This window comes from Gallinula chloropus, assembly GCF_964237585.1.
Source record: "Gallinula chloropus genome assembly, chromosome: 5".
NCBI classification, from domain to species: Eukaryota; Metazoa; Chordata; class Aves; order Gruiformes; family Rallidae; genus Gallinula; species Gallinula chloropus.
This window is the reverse complement of record NC_140090.1, coordinates 82143576-82160839: the sequence shown is the minus strand read 5'-3', so window position 1 is coordinate 82160839 and position 17264 is coordinate 82143576. Positions and strand designations below refer to the sequence as shown.

At 52.5% G+C, this 17264-nt stretch overlaps 2 long non-coding RNA genes across 3 annotated transcripts; both read right to left on the bottom strand.

The window, feature by feature from the left end:
* Nucleotides 1-1005: 1005 nt before the first annotated feature.
* LOC311192352 lies at nt 1006-6385 on the bottom strand. The gene is made up of 4 exons (XR_014617336.1): nt 5136-6385; nt 3048-3285; nt 2184-2280; nt 1006-1331 (listed from the first exon to the last, which is right to left on the bottom strand). It is a non-coding gene; the product is annotated as an uncharacterized lncRNA (long non-coding RNA).
* Nucleotides 6386-9228: 2843 nt separating this feature from the next.
* LOC311192648 lies at nt 9229-13770 on the bottom strand. Of its 2 annotated transcripts, XR_014617349.1 has the most exons (4): nt 13358-13770; nt 11270-11507; nt 10406-10502; nt 9229-9554 (listed from the first exon to the last, which is right to left on the bottom strand). It is a non-coding gene; the product is annotated as an uncharacterized lncRNA (long non-coding RNA). The 2 variants fall into 2 exon arrangements; XR_014617350.1 differs by lacking the exon at nt 13358-13770 and having other exon boundaries at nt 11270-12253.
* Nucleotides 13771-17264: the final 3494 nt, after the last annotated feature.

The window sequence follows — 17264 nt, the reverse complement described above, 5'->3', positions numbered from 1 at the left end:
CGGACCTGACAGTGCCCCGGCCGACCCCGCGACGGGCGGCGGAACCCCCCCCTCACCGGGAGGGAGCGGCCGCCCCGCAATGGCGGCGTCCCTCGTTAAAGCGCCCTGCCGCTCGCGCTGCGCCGCCCGGCCGCAGTCCGCACGCAGCGGGCTCTGCGCGCACCCGCGCAGGAACGCGGCGAGTGTGCACGGAGGCAGCAGAACGCGGCGGCTTCCGTGCGCTGCGCCACCCGGGCGCAGTACCGCTGCGTGTCCGCAAGGCGGCAGCACCGAGGACCCCCGTGTTCGAATCCCCGCTCGGGCCTTTCCGCCAGTGCTCGGGCCTTTCCGCCAGTGCTCGTATCTCTCCGCCTCTGCTCGTATCTCTCCGCCTCTGCTCGTATCTCTCCGCCTCTGCTCGGCCCTTTTCGGCTCCCCCTGCCCCACTAATTACCCGTCTGCCGCTGACCTGCGCTCATTAACAACCCCCCATCTCCTCCAGCGAATTCAACCCCCCTCCCAACCCTACTGCGACCCCTCTGAGAGCCCTCGAACCCCAACATGGCCCCTGACCCCCTAGAAGACCCCCGAAGGAACCCCCAACACCCCAAAAATAGACCCTAGAGAGACCCCCCCAGAACCCCTCAGAGACACCCCCCCCCCCCAAAGAGCCCCCCCACGATCCCCTAAAAAGGCCCTTAGGGCCCCCCAACTCCCCAAAGCCCACAAAGAGCCCCCCCAAAAAACCCAGACCCCCCAAACAGACCCCATAAAGAACCCTAACCACCCCCCAAAAAACCTGAGACTCCTTAAAGACGCCCCCAAGCCCCTCACATCCCCCCCAAAATGAGACCCCATAAAGATCCCCTCAAAGAACCCCACACCCCCCCTTAGAGAACCCCCCCCAAAAGCCCTAGACCCCACCAAAAAGAGACCCTGTAAAGACCCCATAGTCCCCCAAAAAGAGCCAACCGCCCTGACTCAGCTGCTGCCAGCCCCATCGATGGAAAGATGCCACAACAACAGTGGCCTTGGCCACGCTTTCTTGGAAACAACTGGTTCCCTCATCACCTCTGAATAATAAAAAGTCTAAGGCATTTTACAACAATGTCCAATACAACAGTAAACTGCTGCCAAGTATAACCCAGAAAATTGTTAGCCGATTCTCCTCTGTCGAAACCGTTGCCAGCTTTGGGCTGAGATGCCTCCAAGGTTTGGTCACCTTCGTCTTCAGCCAACATTGCCAAGTCTCTTGGCTGTTCTTCTGGATCCCCTGGAAGAAGACTGGTGACTGCCTGGAGAAGTGACTCAATCTGCTCTTCTGTTAGTCTTTCCTCACTTTCTTCCACCATCTGCAGGTCAAAAACCAATACATTGTTATTCAATCCATACTTCCTTCCTCAGCTCCAAACAGGAAGACTCGGCCCCAGTAAATACTGCTTTCAATGGATGCAAGACGTAGCCTGAACTCATCACAAAAGCATTTTACAAAGTGGAACTCTTGTAATATTTATAACAACACAAAACAAAAAAGCTCCCTTGTTAGCCACGACAGCTGGCATGCCACAGTGAGACCCTGCTTCTGTTACAAGGAGAACACCACGCTCAGAACAGGCTTTCCTCCTAAAGCCTCTCAGCCTAAGAAAAACCAAACCAAAATACCCAAAGAATTCCCACAAACTAGAAACCCCCACAAAGCCCAAAAACCAAAGAAGCCACAAACCCCCATTAAAGACACACACAAACCCCAGACCCCACAAGAAAAGCTGCGGGAACTCAAAACACCACAGAAGCCCCTAGCCCTCCCCCAAACCCGCAACCCACAGAACCCCAAAGCCTTCAAAAGGCAGAGAACCAAACCCCCCCCTTAGAACCCCAGTTAAAAAAAACAAACCAACAGAAAAACCTCACAAGCCCACACTAACCCCACAAATCCCAGAGCCTGTAAAAAAACCAACCCACCCAACCCCTATAGCCACAAAAACCAGGAAAAAAAAAAAAAAAAAATCAGTAAAACTACAAACACCTTACCAACCTCCTTGGCTCATTTTCTGAGAGGAGCCTGCACCAGCAGACAGACTAACACATTTTAATCCTAAACTCGGTTCTCTGCGTTCTTTCTCTGCCCCTTCTCTACATCCTTTTCTTTCAACTTCCTCTTCCTACCCACAAGGCTGTCTAAACCAATGGATAGAAACACTAACCCAGGTAACAGCACATCCAGTTCAGATAAAGGCAATGAAATCACCAGCGCCAATACTACGACCTTCTTACAGGTACCACAAGCTCCCAAGAACTCACCTGTAACAGGAAAAGAGGAGAAACCATAGAGACCTTAAATGCAATACGCCAAAACCCGAAAGAGACTTATTCTTGTATATTGAATGTTAAAATCACATGCATAATTACTGAATTCTTTACAGCTGAAAAAATATTTTTAGAAGACGACCCTGACAGTCTACCTGCAACTGCTGCAAGATGTCTATAATAAACCCCCACAATTTTCTGTAATTAAAAACAAAACAAAACAAAAAAAAACCAGGAAAGAATGCAATCAATCATCCAGGTAATTCTGAGTTAACTGATGCCCTGAATGGGACAAGTCGAATCCAAGCTAACACCAGCCAGTTTACTGCAATGCTTGTCTAGCATACACATATATAAATCAAAATGACATGTGGCTAGAGGCCAGGTGCAAAAAAAATAAGACATTTGCACACCACAGCAGACAACCTGCCGAGGGCCACGATATGATATGCTGCAGCAGAGTCTTGTGGCTGTTCGCTCAAACACGCTGGTGGAATAGTCTGCATAACCGGCCCTGGGCACGATTTACATGGGGTTTTCTAAGCTATGCCTGATGTGGCTAAGGGATTTTTACTGGGCAATCCTGGTTTAAGACCAGTCTCGGCTCCTAAGGAATGCCAGCCAACAAAGATGTTTTCAGCCGTTAACAAGAGGAACAGAAATCCAACGACGAGCTGCTGCTTTTAAAACGTGGAGTCATCACTGTGACAAATGGCACCACACAGATCTCTGTTAACACATTTGTAGACAAAGTGGAAGACCTGGGGTTGGGGACAGCTGTGCAACTCAGCCTTCATTTCCCGAGGGCAGGTATGCTCCGTCAGCTGCTGCCAGGTGTCATCGACAACAAGAAACGGGCTGCACTCTGCCGGCTTGTCCACCTCGAACTTCTCAGCGCAGAGCTGGCGAACATCTTCGGTGGTTATAGACAGTCTCACCAGGAAAGATCTTTCCTGTACATCCACAGTACACTCCCTGGAACGCAACATGAAGGTGGTTCTGTAGAATGAGAAAACACACATCAGCAACTCAAAAACCCCAACAGCTGAAGCGTCAGCAACAAACCTGTCCCCACACTGAGACTCACCCCCGCGATTCCCACGCCCGACAGCCACCTCGCCAACTGCAATACTGGTGGCAAAACTGTGGCAAGCGGAACAGAAATTCCTAAGCCAACACCCTCCTTTCCTCATATTACACTCTAACCCTGCAATTACAGCCAAACAGGACTTGTCCTGCCGAGCAAAACCAGGAAACAAAATGCAGTGAGGCTAAGCAATGTCTGAGGCAGCAGGGTCGAGAGATGGTGCTGCTGCACTACTGCCACAAAACAGGCACCTGCTATCGCCGTGTCAGTCAGAAGGAATAAGAAAAAAGCCTCTGCCAGTGGCAGCAAACGGTGCTGATCCCCAAGTTACTGCGTGATAAGCCATCTGCATTCTTATGCTGCAGCACGCAAAGTGTTTTAGGGTGCTTCAGTCCAGTCAGGACACTTTCATTGCATTAAACCGGTGACAATCTGGGGTCCGAGCCCGATTTAACCGGCTTTCCCATGACAGCTTTTTTTCTTTTTTACAGTAAGGCTTAGAGGGAAGCAGAAAGAAAGCTTCCTCGGCAACATTAGGCTAAACCCTAATGGCAAAAGCCTCGTGGCAAAAGCTGGACCTTTTTTCTGTGTTGAAACTGACATGTTCTTACAACTCCGATAACATGGAAAAAGTCTAAGTGCACCCTACAAGGAAATGCAGTTCTACCTTTCAGAAAGCATTTAAAGAGGAAAAAAAACCAAGCAACAACTGGGGGAAAAGCAACCACAAACATCTTTTGAACACATGAACAAAGCAAGCTGCTGTAGTGTGCTTTTTTTAAAAAAAAAAGACATTAACTGTGGTTACAGACTGAAAAAGATACAATTAAAGGAAGTGGAAAAATGGCACAGTGAGAAAGACCTGTTTATCAACTCAGCGGGTGCCAATGTCTGTATGCTAAACCAATCAGGCACGCTAAATCACAATGGCAAAGATGTACATTGCACAAAAGCAAGCCAGCAAAAGCTACCATTGAGAAGGCGGTTCTACCACTTAAGTTCCAAGAAGCACTCTTATCTTTAACAAAGTATTTTTACAGCTTGCAAACTGAAACACTGAAGCTTTGCAGCAGCATTTAAACGAGGTCAGGACTGACCCTGACGAAACAGGGCCTATCCGTTTCTGTTACCGGGGTGAAGCAATTATGAAAAATCAGCCCTAGAGGAGGAAAATCAAGCTGCAGTTTTAGTTCCTAATGTATGTAACACACAGATGTTTTTAAAAGCACGCGCTTTAGACAGACGGGACTGCTTCGAGAAGAGGCTGAAGCTCCCACAAGCACTCCTAACATATACTAAGTATCAAAGTTATTTATGGAGCGGCAGAAAATTGTACTCAATCATCCTCACAATATGGCATTTTTTGCCTTTTCATCCTAGAGACGGAGGGAGGATGAAGGCCTTCCGGGGTCCGACAGCTGATAAAACTGCAGGAGCCCATCACAAGTGTAGCTACCACATTGTTAAGTCACGATGACTCCCCCTGCTCGATCGAAAATATCTCACCTCATAAGGCAGAGTCCATCAGTAGATTCCCAGGTCACACAGGCCTGCACTCTGCGAGCTGAACAGCTTTCTGTACTTCCACTTTACAGTGGAACCATGAGACTCTCTTGTTATGCTACTGATGTTGCCAACTTTAGGACCACCCTTGGATGGATTTCTACTCCAACAATGTCATCAAAATCTGCGCTGTGAAGAAGAACCCACCTTCCCTAGTCCTTTGCTTCATTTTAAGAAAAATAAACGAATGACAGGTTACCTTCTCCATGCAGAAAACACAGATCCATCGATTCCACCACGTACTCAACTTCAGTATCCAGCTCCAGCATGTCACACCTACTCACCCAGTGTGATAACACAGTCAAGAAGTCATCATTTTCATTCAGCCTCCCTGAGACAAAGGGAATAGAGACAGTCAGAGACAAACTGCGCTTTCCTTACCAGCCTCACCGTTTGAAAGGAAAGTGTTGCTTCGCTGCCTTCGCTGAGAAGTACATCTGTATTACTCTAGATCCTCCTGTAACCAGTGCGCAGCAAAGTGGGTGTCACCTGACACTGGCTGGACAGGACGCCAATGCCAGCTTCGTCCCATACTCTCTAGCGAGCGCAAATCTGACGATGCACACTTTGAGGCGTGCTCTCCTCAGGCAGCAACTCTGTCTTCTACAGGATCTGCTGGAGATGCCCCTCGTTTCATGAACTGCTGCCAACAGCACCTGCATTTATGGAGAATAAAGCATATTCAAGGGTCAGCTTGCTGCCTGGGACAGTGAGATATAGAATGAAAAAAAAAAAAGAACACCAGACAACAGGCTAGAGAAATTTTTGGAGAAAACAAGACAGGTGCAGATCACGACAAAGAGATGGAAAAGGAAAGTAACTGCAGTGGCCTGCAGGACAGAGATGGAAGACGAAAAAAGGAGGAAGAGAAAGCAGGAAAAAAGCACAGAGAGAAAAAGAAAAGGGAGAGGGAGATGAAGAAAGAGAAAGGGAGAGAAGAAAAGGGAGCAGGACAGTAGAATAGAGAAGTACAGGCAAGGGGAAAAAAAAAAAAAAAAATCAGAGGAGTAGTAAGAAAGGGCAGGGGTCAGTGGAGGGCTGGGAAGGACCAAGACTCACAAGAAGGACAACAGGTTCTGGATGGGTAACCACCCAACTCTTAAACTTTTGGGGACTTAATGGGTACAAGGTATCCAAGAAGAAAGCTCAAATAGCAAGCCAAACAGTAACGTCTCCAATGGGCTTGGACATTTCACAAGGGCAACAAAGGCTGACAAGGAAACAAAAGGCAGAGCAGAACCTGTGCTCCATTTTCATTTACCATAAAAAATTATAGAAACCCTGCGAGCCACGGAACCCCCAAAAACCCAATTAAAACCACAAAAGAAACCCAAACCAGAAAACCAACAAAAGACCAGAGCAAAATAACCACCGAGCCGAAGAAACCAGCAAACCCGGAAACCCCAGACACCACAAGAACCCCCGATAACCACTGAACGCCACAGCAGCCACAAGAGAAGCCCTAAGCCCTCCTCTGCCAAAACAGCCCCGCGAGACAGAAAACCCACAAGCCGCAACTAGAGAGAGACACAGACCCACGCAAACCCCCAAATCCCCCCAAACCTGCCAGCCCCGCGGCCCGGACACGCTCAGACTGACCGGAAGAGTCCAGTCGCGCCCCGCCCCGCCGGCCCCTTCGGTGCCCCGTGTCTCCCGTGCCGGCTGCTCGGGGAACGGGAGCTCTGGCCCGGCCGCACCCCCAAGCCCCCGCCGCGACCCCCTCCGCGCACTGCCCGCGCGGCGCGGAGCCCCCCCTCCCGGCCCAGACACCCCGCCGGACGCCGCGGAGACACGTCCCGGCACGGACCGGCGCCGGCAGAAGGCCGGCCGCGGCTGGGGGGGGGGGGGTGGAAGGCGCGGCGCCTCGCCGCCCGCGCGCCCCGCACCGACCCCCGGCCCGCCGCGACCACTCGCGCCGCGACCCGCCGACCGCCCGGCCCCGGCCGACCCCGCGACGGGCGGCGGAACCGGAGCCTCACCGGGAGGGAGCGCCGGCATCCCGACGGGCCCCCTCATCGCCCCGGAAAGCACGGGCAGGCTCCTCGTGGCAGCTCCGCGGTTATACTGCCCGGAAAGGAGCGGGGCATGCCGGGATATACTGCCCCGGAAAGGAGCGGGGCATGCCGGGATATACTCCCCCGCAAGGGAGCGGGGCATGCCGGGATACATTACAGTGCGGCTCCGGCGGAAAAATGGCCGCCGGAGGACTTCCGGGCATGGCGGCGCCCATCTCCGTACGGCTCCGGCGGTTAAATGGCGACCGAGGGGCTTACGGGCATGGCGGCGCCCATCTCCGTGCGGCTCCGGCGGAAAAATGGCCGCCGGGGGGCTTCCGGGCATGGCGGCGCCCATCTCCGTACGGCTTCGGCGGTTAAAAGGCGGCCGGGGGGCTTCCGGGCATGGCGGCGCCCATCTCCGTGCGGCTCCGGCGGAAAAATGGCCGCCGGGGGGCTTCCGGGCATGGCGGCGCCCATCTCCGTACGGCTTCGGCGGTTAAAAGGCGGCCGGGGGGCTTCCGGGCATGGCGGCGCCCATCTCCGTGCGGCTACGGCGGAAAAATGGCCGCCGGGGGGCTTCCGGGCATGGCGGCGCCCATCTCCGTGCGGCTCCGGCGGTTAAAAGGCGGCCGGGGAGCTTCCGAGCATGGCGGCGCCCATCTCCGTGCGGCTCCGACGGAAAAATGGCCGCCGGGGGGCTTCCGGGCCCCCGTTTGGGGGCGCGAGCTTGGGGGGGGCTACACAGCACAGCTGCCCCGTTCGGGAAGCTAAGCAGGGACCAGTTCGGTCAGCGCTCGGATGGGCGACCTCACCCCGTGTTCGAATCCCCGCACATGACAGTGACCCCCCCCCCCCCGCGCGCCCCCTCCCAAAATCTGCCCCCCCGAGGGAGTCCCATCGCCTTCGGGGGTTCCCCGGACCTGACAGTGCCCCGGCCGACCCCGCGACGGGCGAAGGAAACCCCGCCTCACCGGGAGGGAACTTTCGGAACGCTGCGGCTTCCGTGCGCTGCGCCACCCGGGCGCAGTACCGCTGCGTGTCCGCAAGGCGGCAGCACCGAGCGATCCCGCGAGGGGGGGGGGGGGTACCGGCGCCTCTCCGGGAGGGAGCGTCCGGTGACCTCACAGCTTCCCCGTCCGGGAAGCTAAGCAGGTACCAGCTCGGTCAGCGCCCGGATGGGCGACCTCACCCCGTGTTCGAATCCCCGCACATGACAGTGACCCCCCCCCCCGCGCGCCCCCTCCCAAAATCTGCCCCCCCCGAGGGAGTCCCATCGCCTTCGGAGGTTCCCCGGACCTGACAGTGCCCCGGCCGACCCCGCGACGGGCGGCGGAACCCCCCCCTCACCGGGAGGGAGCGGCCGCCCCGCAATGGCGGCGTCCCTCGTTAAAGCGCCCTGCCGCTCGCGCTGCGCCGCCCGGCCGCAGTCCGCACGCAGCGGGCTCTGCGCGCACCCGCGCAGGAACGCGGCGAGTGTGCACGGAGGCAGCAGAACGCGGCGGCTTCCGTGCGCTGCGCCACCCGGGCGCAGTACCGCTGCGTGTCCGCAAGGCGGCAGCACCGAGGACCCCCGTGTTCGAATCCCCGCTCGGGCCTTTCCGCCAGTGCTCGGGCCTTTCCGCCAGTGCTCGTATCTCTCCGCCTCTGCTCGTATCTCTCCGCCTCTGCTCGTATCTCTCCGCCTCTGCTCGGCCCTTTTCGGCTCCCCCTGCCCCACTAATTACCCGTCTGCCGCTGACCTGCGCTCATTAACAACCCCCCATCTCCTCCAGCGAATTCAACCCCCCTCCCAACCCTACTGCGACCCCTCTGAGAGCCCTCGAACCCCAACATGGCCCCTGACCCCCTAGAAGACCCCCGAAGGAACCCCCAACACCCCAAAAATAGACCCTAGAGAGACCCCCCCAGAACCCCTCAGAGACACCCCCCCCCCCAAAGAGCCCCCCCACGATCCCCTAAAAAGGCCCTTAGGGCCCCCCAACTCCCCAAAGCCCACAAAGAGCCCCCCCAAAAAACCCAGACCCCCCAAACAGACCCCATAAAGAACCCTAACCACCCCCCAAAAAACCTGAGACTCCTTAAAGACGCCCCCAAGCCCCTCACATCCCCCCCAAAATGAGACCCCATAAAGATCCCCTCAAAGAACCCCACACCCCCCCTTAGAGAACCCCCCCCAAAAGCCCTAGACCCCACCAAAAAGAGACCCTGTAAAGACCCCATAGTCCCCCAAAAAGAGCCAACCGCCCTGACTCAGCTGCTGCCAGCCCCATCGATGGAAAGATGCCACAACAACAGTGGCCTTGGCCACGCTTTCTTGGAAACAACTGGTTCCCTCATCACCTCTGAATAATAAAAAGTCTAAGGCATTTTACAACAATGTCCAATACAACAGTAAACTGCTGCCAAGTATAACCCAGAAAATTGTTAGCCGATTCTCCTCTGTCGAAACCGTTGCCAGCTTTGGGCTGAGATGCCTCCAAGGTTTGGTCACCTTCGTCTTCAGCCAACATTGCCAAGTCTCTTGGCTGTTCTTCTGGATCCCCTGGAAGAAGACTGGTGACTGCCTGGAGAAGTGACTCAATCTGCTCTTCTGTTAGTCTTTCCTCACTTTCTTCCACCATCTGCAGGTCAAAAACCAATACATTGTTATTCAATCCATACTTCCTTCCTCAGCTCCAAACAGGAAGACTCGGCCCCAGTAAATACTGCTTTCAATGGATGCAAGACGTAGCCTGAACTCATCACAAAAGCATTTTACAAAGTGGAACTCTTGTAATATTTATAACAACACAAAACAAAAAAGCTCCCTTGTTAGCCACGACAGCTGGCATGCCACAGTGAGACCCTGCTTCTGTTACAAGGAGAACACCACGCTCAGAACAGGCTTTCCTCCTAAAGCCTCTCAGCCTAAGAAAAACCAAACCAAAATACCCAAAGAATTCCCACAAACTAGAAACCCCCACAAAGCCCAAAAACCAAAGAAGCCACAAACCCCCATTAAAGACACACACAAACCCCAGACCCCACAAGAAAAGCTGCGGGAACTCAAAACACCACAGAAGCCCCTAGCCCTCCCCCAAACCCGCAACCCACAGAACCCCAAAGCCTTCAAAAGGCAGAGAACCAAACCCCCCCCTTAGAACCCCAGTTAAAAAAAACAAACCAACAGAAAAACCTCACAAGCCCACACTAACCCCACAAATCCCAGAGCCTGTAAAAAAACCAACCCACCCAACCCCTATAGCCACAAAAACCAGGAAAAAAAAAAAAAAAAATCAGTAAAACTACAAACACCTTACCAACCTCCTTGGCTCATTTTCTGAGAGGAGCCTGCACCAGCAGACAGACTAACACATTTTAATCCTAAACTCGGTTCTCTGCGTTCTTTCTCTGCCCCTTCTCTACATCCTTTTCTTTCAACTTCCTCTTCCTACCCACAAGGCTGTCTAAACCAATGGATAGAAACACTAACCCAGGTAACAGCACATCCAGTTCAGATAAAGGCAATGAAATCACCAGCGCCAATACTACGACCTTCTTACAGGTACCACAAGCTCCCAAGAACTCACCTGTAACAGGAAAAGAGGAGAAACCATAGAGACCTTAAATGCAATACGCCAAAACCCGAAAGAGACTTATTCTTGTATATTGAATGTTAAAATCACATGCATAATTACTGAATTCTTTACAGCTGAAAAAATATTTTTAGAAGACGACCCTGACAGTCTACCTGCAACTGCTGCAAGATGTCTATAATAAACCCCCACAATTTTCTGTAATTAAAAACAAAACAAAACAAAAAAAAACCAGGAAAGAATGCAATCAATCATCCAGGTAATTCTGAGTTAACTGATGCCCTGAATGGGACAAGTCGAATCCAAGCTAACACCAGCCAGTTTACTGCAATGCTTGTCTAGCATACACATATATAAATCAAAATGACATGTGGCTAGAGGCCAGGTGCAAAAAAAATAAGACATTTGCACACCACAGCAGACAACCTGCCGAGGGCCACGATATGATATGCTGCAGCAGAGTCTTGTGGCTGTTCGCTCAAACACGCTGGTGGAATAGTCTGCATAACCGGCCCTGGGCACGATTTACATGGGGTTTTCTAAGCTATGCCTGATGTGGCTAAGGGATTTTTACTGGGCAATCCTGGTTTAAGACCAGTCTCGGCTCCTAAGGAATGCCAGCCAACAAAGATGTTTTCAGCCGTTAACAAGAGGAACAGAAATCCAACGACGAGCTGCTGCTTTTAAAACGTGGAGTCATCACTGTGACAAATGGCACCACACAGATCTCTGTTAACACATTTGTAGACAAAGTGGAAGACCTGGGGTTGGGGACAGCTGTGCAACTCAGCCTTCATTTCCCGAGGGCAGGTATGCTCCGTCAGCTGCTGCCAGGTGTCATCGACAACAAGAAACGGGCTGCACTCTGCCGGCTTGTCCACCTCGAACTTCTCAGCGCAGAGCTGGCGAACATCTTCGGTGGTTATAGACAGTCTCACCAGGAAAGATCTTTCCTGTACATCCACAGTACACTCCCTGGAACGCAACATGAAGGTGGTTCTGTAGAATGAGAAAACACACATCAGCAACTCAAAAACCCCAACAGCTGAAGCGTCAGCAACAAACCTGTCCCCACACTGAGACTCACCCCCGCGATTCCCACGCCCGACAGCCACCTCGCCAACTGCAATACTGGTGGCAAAACTGTGGCAAGCGGAACAGAAATTCCTAAGCCAACACCCTCCTTTCCTCATATTACACTCTAACCCTGCAATTACAGCCAAACAGGACTTGTCCTGCCGAGCAAAACCAGGAAACAAAATGCAGTGAGGCTAAGCAATGTCTGAGGCAGCAGGGTCGAGAGATGGTGCTGCTGCACTACTGCCACAAAACAGGCACCTGCTATCGCCGTGTCAGTCAGAAGGAATAAGAAAAAAGCCTCTGCCAGTGGCAGCAAACGGTGCTGATCCCCAAGTTACTGCGTGATAAGCCATCTGCATTCTTATGCTGCAGCACGCAAAGTGTTTTAGGGTGCTTCAGTCCAGTCAGGACACTTTCATTGCATTAAACCGGTGACAATCTGGGGTCCGAGCCCGATTTAACCGGCTTTCCCATGACAGCTTTTTTTCTTTTTTACAGTAAGGCTTAGAGGGAAGCAGAAAGAAAGCTTCCTCGGCAACATTAGGCTAAACCCTAATGGCAAAAGCCTCGTGGCAAAAGCTGGACCTTTTTTCTGTGTTGAAACTGACATGTTCTTACAACTCCGATAACATGGAAAAAGTCTAAGTGCACCCTACAAGGAAATGCAGTTCTACCTTTCAGAAAGCATTTAAAGAGGAAAAAAAACCAAGCAACAACTGGGGGAAAAGCAACCACAAACATCTTTTGAACACATGAACAAAGCAAGCTGCTGTAGTGTGCTTTTTTTAAAAAAAAAAGACATTAACTGTGGTTACAGACTGAAAAAGATACAATTAAAGGAAGTGGAAAAATGGCACAGTGAGAAAGACCTGTTTATCAACTCAGCGGGTGCCAATGTCTGTATGCTAAACCAATCAGGCACGCTAAATCACAATGGCAAAGATGTACATTGCACAAAAGCAAGCCAGCAAAAGCTACCATTGAGAAGGCGGTTCTACCACTTAAGTTCCAAGAAGCACTCTTATCTTTAACAAAGTATTTTTACAGCTTGCAAACTGAAACACTGAAGCTTTGCAGCAGCATTTAAACGAGGTCAGGACTGACCCTGACGAAACAGGGCCTATCCGTTTCTGTTACCGGGGTGAAGCAATTATGAAAAATCAGCCCTAGAGGAGGAAAATCAAGCTGCAGTTTTAGTTCCTAATGTATGTAACACACAGATGTTTTTAAAAGCACGCGCTTTAGACAGACGGGACTGCTTCGAGAAGAGGCTGAAGCTCCCACAAGCACTCCTAACATATACTAAGTATCAAAGTTATTTATGGAGCGGCAGAAAATTGTACTCAATCATCCTCACAATATGGCATTTTTTGCCTTTTCATCCTAGAGACGGAGGGAGGATGAAGGCCTTCCGGGGTCCGACAGCTGATAAAACTGCAGGAGCCCATCACAAGTGTAGCTACCACATTGTTAAGTCACGATGACTCCCCCTGCTCGATCGAAAATATCTCACCTCATAAGGCAGAGTCCATCAGTAGATTCCCAGGTCACACAGGCCTGCACTCTGCGAGCTGAACAGCTTTCTGTACTTCCACTTTACAGTGGAACCATGAGACTCTCTTGTTATGCTACTGATGTTGCCAACTTTAGGACCACCCTTGGATGGATTTCTACTCCAACAATGTCATCAAAATCTGCGCTGTGAAGAAGAACCCACCTTCCCTAGTCCTTTGCTTCATTTTAAGAAAAATAAACGAATGACAGGTTACCTTCTCCATGCAGAAAACACAGATCCATCGATTCCACCACGTACTCAACTTCAGTATCCAGCTCCAGCATGTCACACCTACTCACCCAGTGTGATAACACAGTCAAGAAGTCATCATTTTCATTCAGCCTCCCTGAGACAAAGGGAATAGAGACAGTCAGAGACAAACTGCGCTTTCCTTACCAGCCTCACCGTTTGAAAGGAAAGTGTTGCTTCGCTGCCTTCGCTGAGAAGTACATCTGTATTACTCTAGATCCTCCTGTAACCAGTGCGCAGCAAAGTGGGTGTCACCTGACACTGGCTGGACAGGACGCCAATGCCAGCTTCGTCCCATACTCTCTAGCGAGCGCAAATCTGACGATGCACACTTTGAGGCGTGCTCTCCTCAGGCAGCAACTCTGTCTTCTACAGGATCTGCTGGAGATGCCCCTCGTTTCATGAACTGCTGCCAACAGCACCTGCATTTATGGAGAATAAAGCATATTCAAGGGCCAGCTTGCTGCCTGGGACAGTGAGATATAGAATGAAAAAAAAAAAAAAGAACACCAGACAACAGGCTAGAGAAATTGTTGGAGAAAACAAGACAGGTGCAGATCACGACAAAGAGATGGAAAAGGAAAGTAACTGCAGTGGCCTGCAGGACAGAGATGGAAGACGAAAAAAGGAGGAAGAGAAAGCAGGAAAAAAGCACAGAGAGAAAAAGAAAAGGGAGAGGGAGATGAAGAAAGAGAAAGGGAGAGAAGAAAAGGGAGCAGGACAGTAGAATAGAGAAGTACAGGCAAGGGGAAAAAAAAAAAAAAAATTCAGAGGAGTAGTAAGAAAGGGCAGGGGTCAGTGGAGGGCTGGGAAGGACCAAGACTCACAAGAAGGACAACAGGTTCTGGATGGGTAACCACCCAACTCTTAAACTTTTGGGGACTTAATGGGTACAAGGTATCCAAGAAGAAAGCTCAAATAGCAAGCCAAACAGTAACGTCTCCAATGGGCTTGGACATTTCACAAGGGCAACAAAGGCTGACAAGGAAACAAAAGGCAGAGCAGAACCTGTGCTCCATTTTCATTTACCATAAAAAATTATAGAAACCCTGCGAGCCACGGAACCCCCAAAAACCCAATTAAAACCACAAAAGAAACCCAAACCAGAAAACCAACAAAAGACCAGAGCAAAATAACCACCGAGCCGAAGAAACCAGCAAACCCGGAAACCCCAGACACCACAAGAACCCCCGATAACCACTGAACGCCACAGCAGCCACAAGAGAAGCCCTAAGCCCTCCTCTGCCAAAAGAGCCCCGCGAGACAGAAAACCCACAAGCCGCAACTAGAGAGAGACACAGACCCACGCAAACCCCCAAATCCCCCCAAACCTGCCAGCCCCGCGGCCCGGACACGCTCAGACTGACCGGAAGAGCCCAGTCGCGCCCCGCCCCGCCGGCCCCTTCGGTGCCCCGTGTCTCCCGTGCCGGCTGCTCGGGGAACGGGAGCTCTGGCCCGGCCGCACCCCCAAGCCCCCGCCGCGACCCCCTCCGCGCACTGCCCGCGCGGCGCGGAGCCCCCCCTCCCGGCCCAGACACCCCGCCGGACGCCGCGGAGACACGTCCCGGCACGGACCGGCGCCGGCAGAAGGCCGGCCGCGGCTGGGGGGGGGTGGAAGGCGCGGCGCCTCGCCGCCCGCGCGCCCCGCACCGACCCCCGGCCCGCCGCGACCACTCGCGCCGCGACCCGCCGACCGCCCGGCCCCGGCCGACCCCGCGACGGGCGGCGGAACCGGAGCCTCACCGGGAGGGAGCGCCGGCATCCCGACGGGCCCCCTCATCGCCCCGGAAAGCACGGGCAGGCTCCTCGTGGCAGCTCCGCGGTTATACTGCCCGGAAAGGAGCGGGGCATGCCGGGATATACTGCCCCGGAAAGGAGCGGGGCATGCCGGGATATACTCCCCCGGAAAGAGCGCGGCATGCCGGGATATACTCCCCCGGAAACGAGCGCGGCATGCCGGGATATATTCCCCCGGAAAGGAGCGGAGCATGCTGGGATATACTCCCCCGCGAGGGAGCGGGGCATGCCGGGATATACTCCCCCGGAAAGGAGCCGGGCATGCCGGGATATACTCCCCCACAAGGGAGCGGGGCATGCCGGGATACATTCCCGTGCGGCTCCGGCGGAAAAATGGCCGCCGGGGGGCTTCCGGGCATGGCGGCGCCCATCTCCATGGTGTGCCGGCGGTAAAATGGCCGTCGCAGGGCTTTCGGCTACAGTGACTCCATTCGGGTCATTTTTTTTTTTAATAGTTTTTTTAATGGGAGGACTTGTAACGCCGGAGATGGCTAAGAATAGGAGGGAGGGATGGGGGGACGGGGCGGGGGGGAGTAGTTTTGGGGTGGGTTTTTTTGGTGGTGTTGCCGTGGTGGTTTTATTTGCTGTATTTATGTCAGTGGTGCCCTCGTGTGGTTAGAGGTGTGGAAAAATACTTGGCTTAATTGTCTCCTTACAGAACAGTGTTCATTAGGGGCTGGGTTAATGGTGGTGGGTGAGTGCTGTGTAGTTTAAGGTGGGAGTGCTGGGAGTACTGTGTGAGCATTCAGTAAAAGCATCTGTATAAATGACAATTAATGAAGCCCAGTGCAGCAGTGGAAAGTGGCATGGAGCCTGAGAAGAAGTTTTTGTCCTGAGCTCATTTGCCTCCAAGGAGCTGGTGCAGTGCTGTGCTTGGGATTACGATCAAGGCAGTGTCAGTAACTCATGGATGCTTTTAGTGGTTGCCAAGCAGTTGCACACTTTTCAGCTTCTCATACTTCCCTGCTACCAAAAAGGCAGGTGGCACCCAGGAAGCTGGGAGGGGAAACAGCCCGAACAGGTCACCCAAACTAACCAGAGGGCTACTCTTTATCACCAGTTTCATATATTTTGCTACAAAACCCTGTTATTGTTAATTCTCTCTCTCCTTACTGTCCAAATAAACTATTACCCCAACACACAAGGGTTGCAGCTTTGGTTTTCTTTTCCCTCCCCCTTTTGAATTCCTTCCCCCATGCAGACAGCAGCTGTATGGTGCTCAGCTAGCAACTGGGGCAAAACCACAATGCTCTTCAGACTACTTCATTGCACTGTGTGACTCTAAAGTGTCAGACCCCATAACCCAAAGCCTAAGAAATCACTTCTCTATGTGCATCAGGCTCACTCCTGTTTCTTTTTAAAGTTTTTGCTCCAGCAAAGTTTGCCAAAGGAGTTTCTACCTGGAGGCGAATTGCCACGAAGCCCTGGAAAAAGCAAGAAAAAGCAAGAAAAAGGCTCAGCTCTAAGAGACCTAGCCTCTTACACAAAAATACCCAGCTCCTGTGATGTCAATATCGAGACACTCTATACATTACACCACCTGAATACAGAGTCAGATGGCTCAAGACATAAGCCCAATACAGACACATACAAGAACCCCGAAGAGTTGACTGGAACGAGGTGGTGGAAGGACTTACTATCAAAACTCTGAGGATGGATGCACAGGGAGGCTGCCTTCAAGACCTAATGACAGAAGGATGTGAGGAAGAAGCCTCAGTCCATGACTGTGCCCGAGAGGCATGCTGTGCACCTTTGAGTGCACAGAGGACACTGACACCCGGAGAAGGACTAAGACACAGAAGACATGCTGCACAACAAACAAACACAAATGCAGGGTGGAACTGCCGTGCCTGGCACAGCCTAGAGTCCTGCTTACACATAACCCGCTCCTCCCATCACCAACTAACCCCCCCACCATACTCAACGTTGTCCTCTCCTCTCCTCTAGCTCTTTCCACTTACCTTTGAGAGGTGCAGGGACCCAAAATCCATTCTTGACAACCAAGAGGCATACTGGACCTCTGCTAACTGGGACGCATTGCCACATTGAGCCTCAGGTACCACCTGATTCCACCT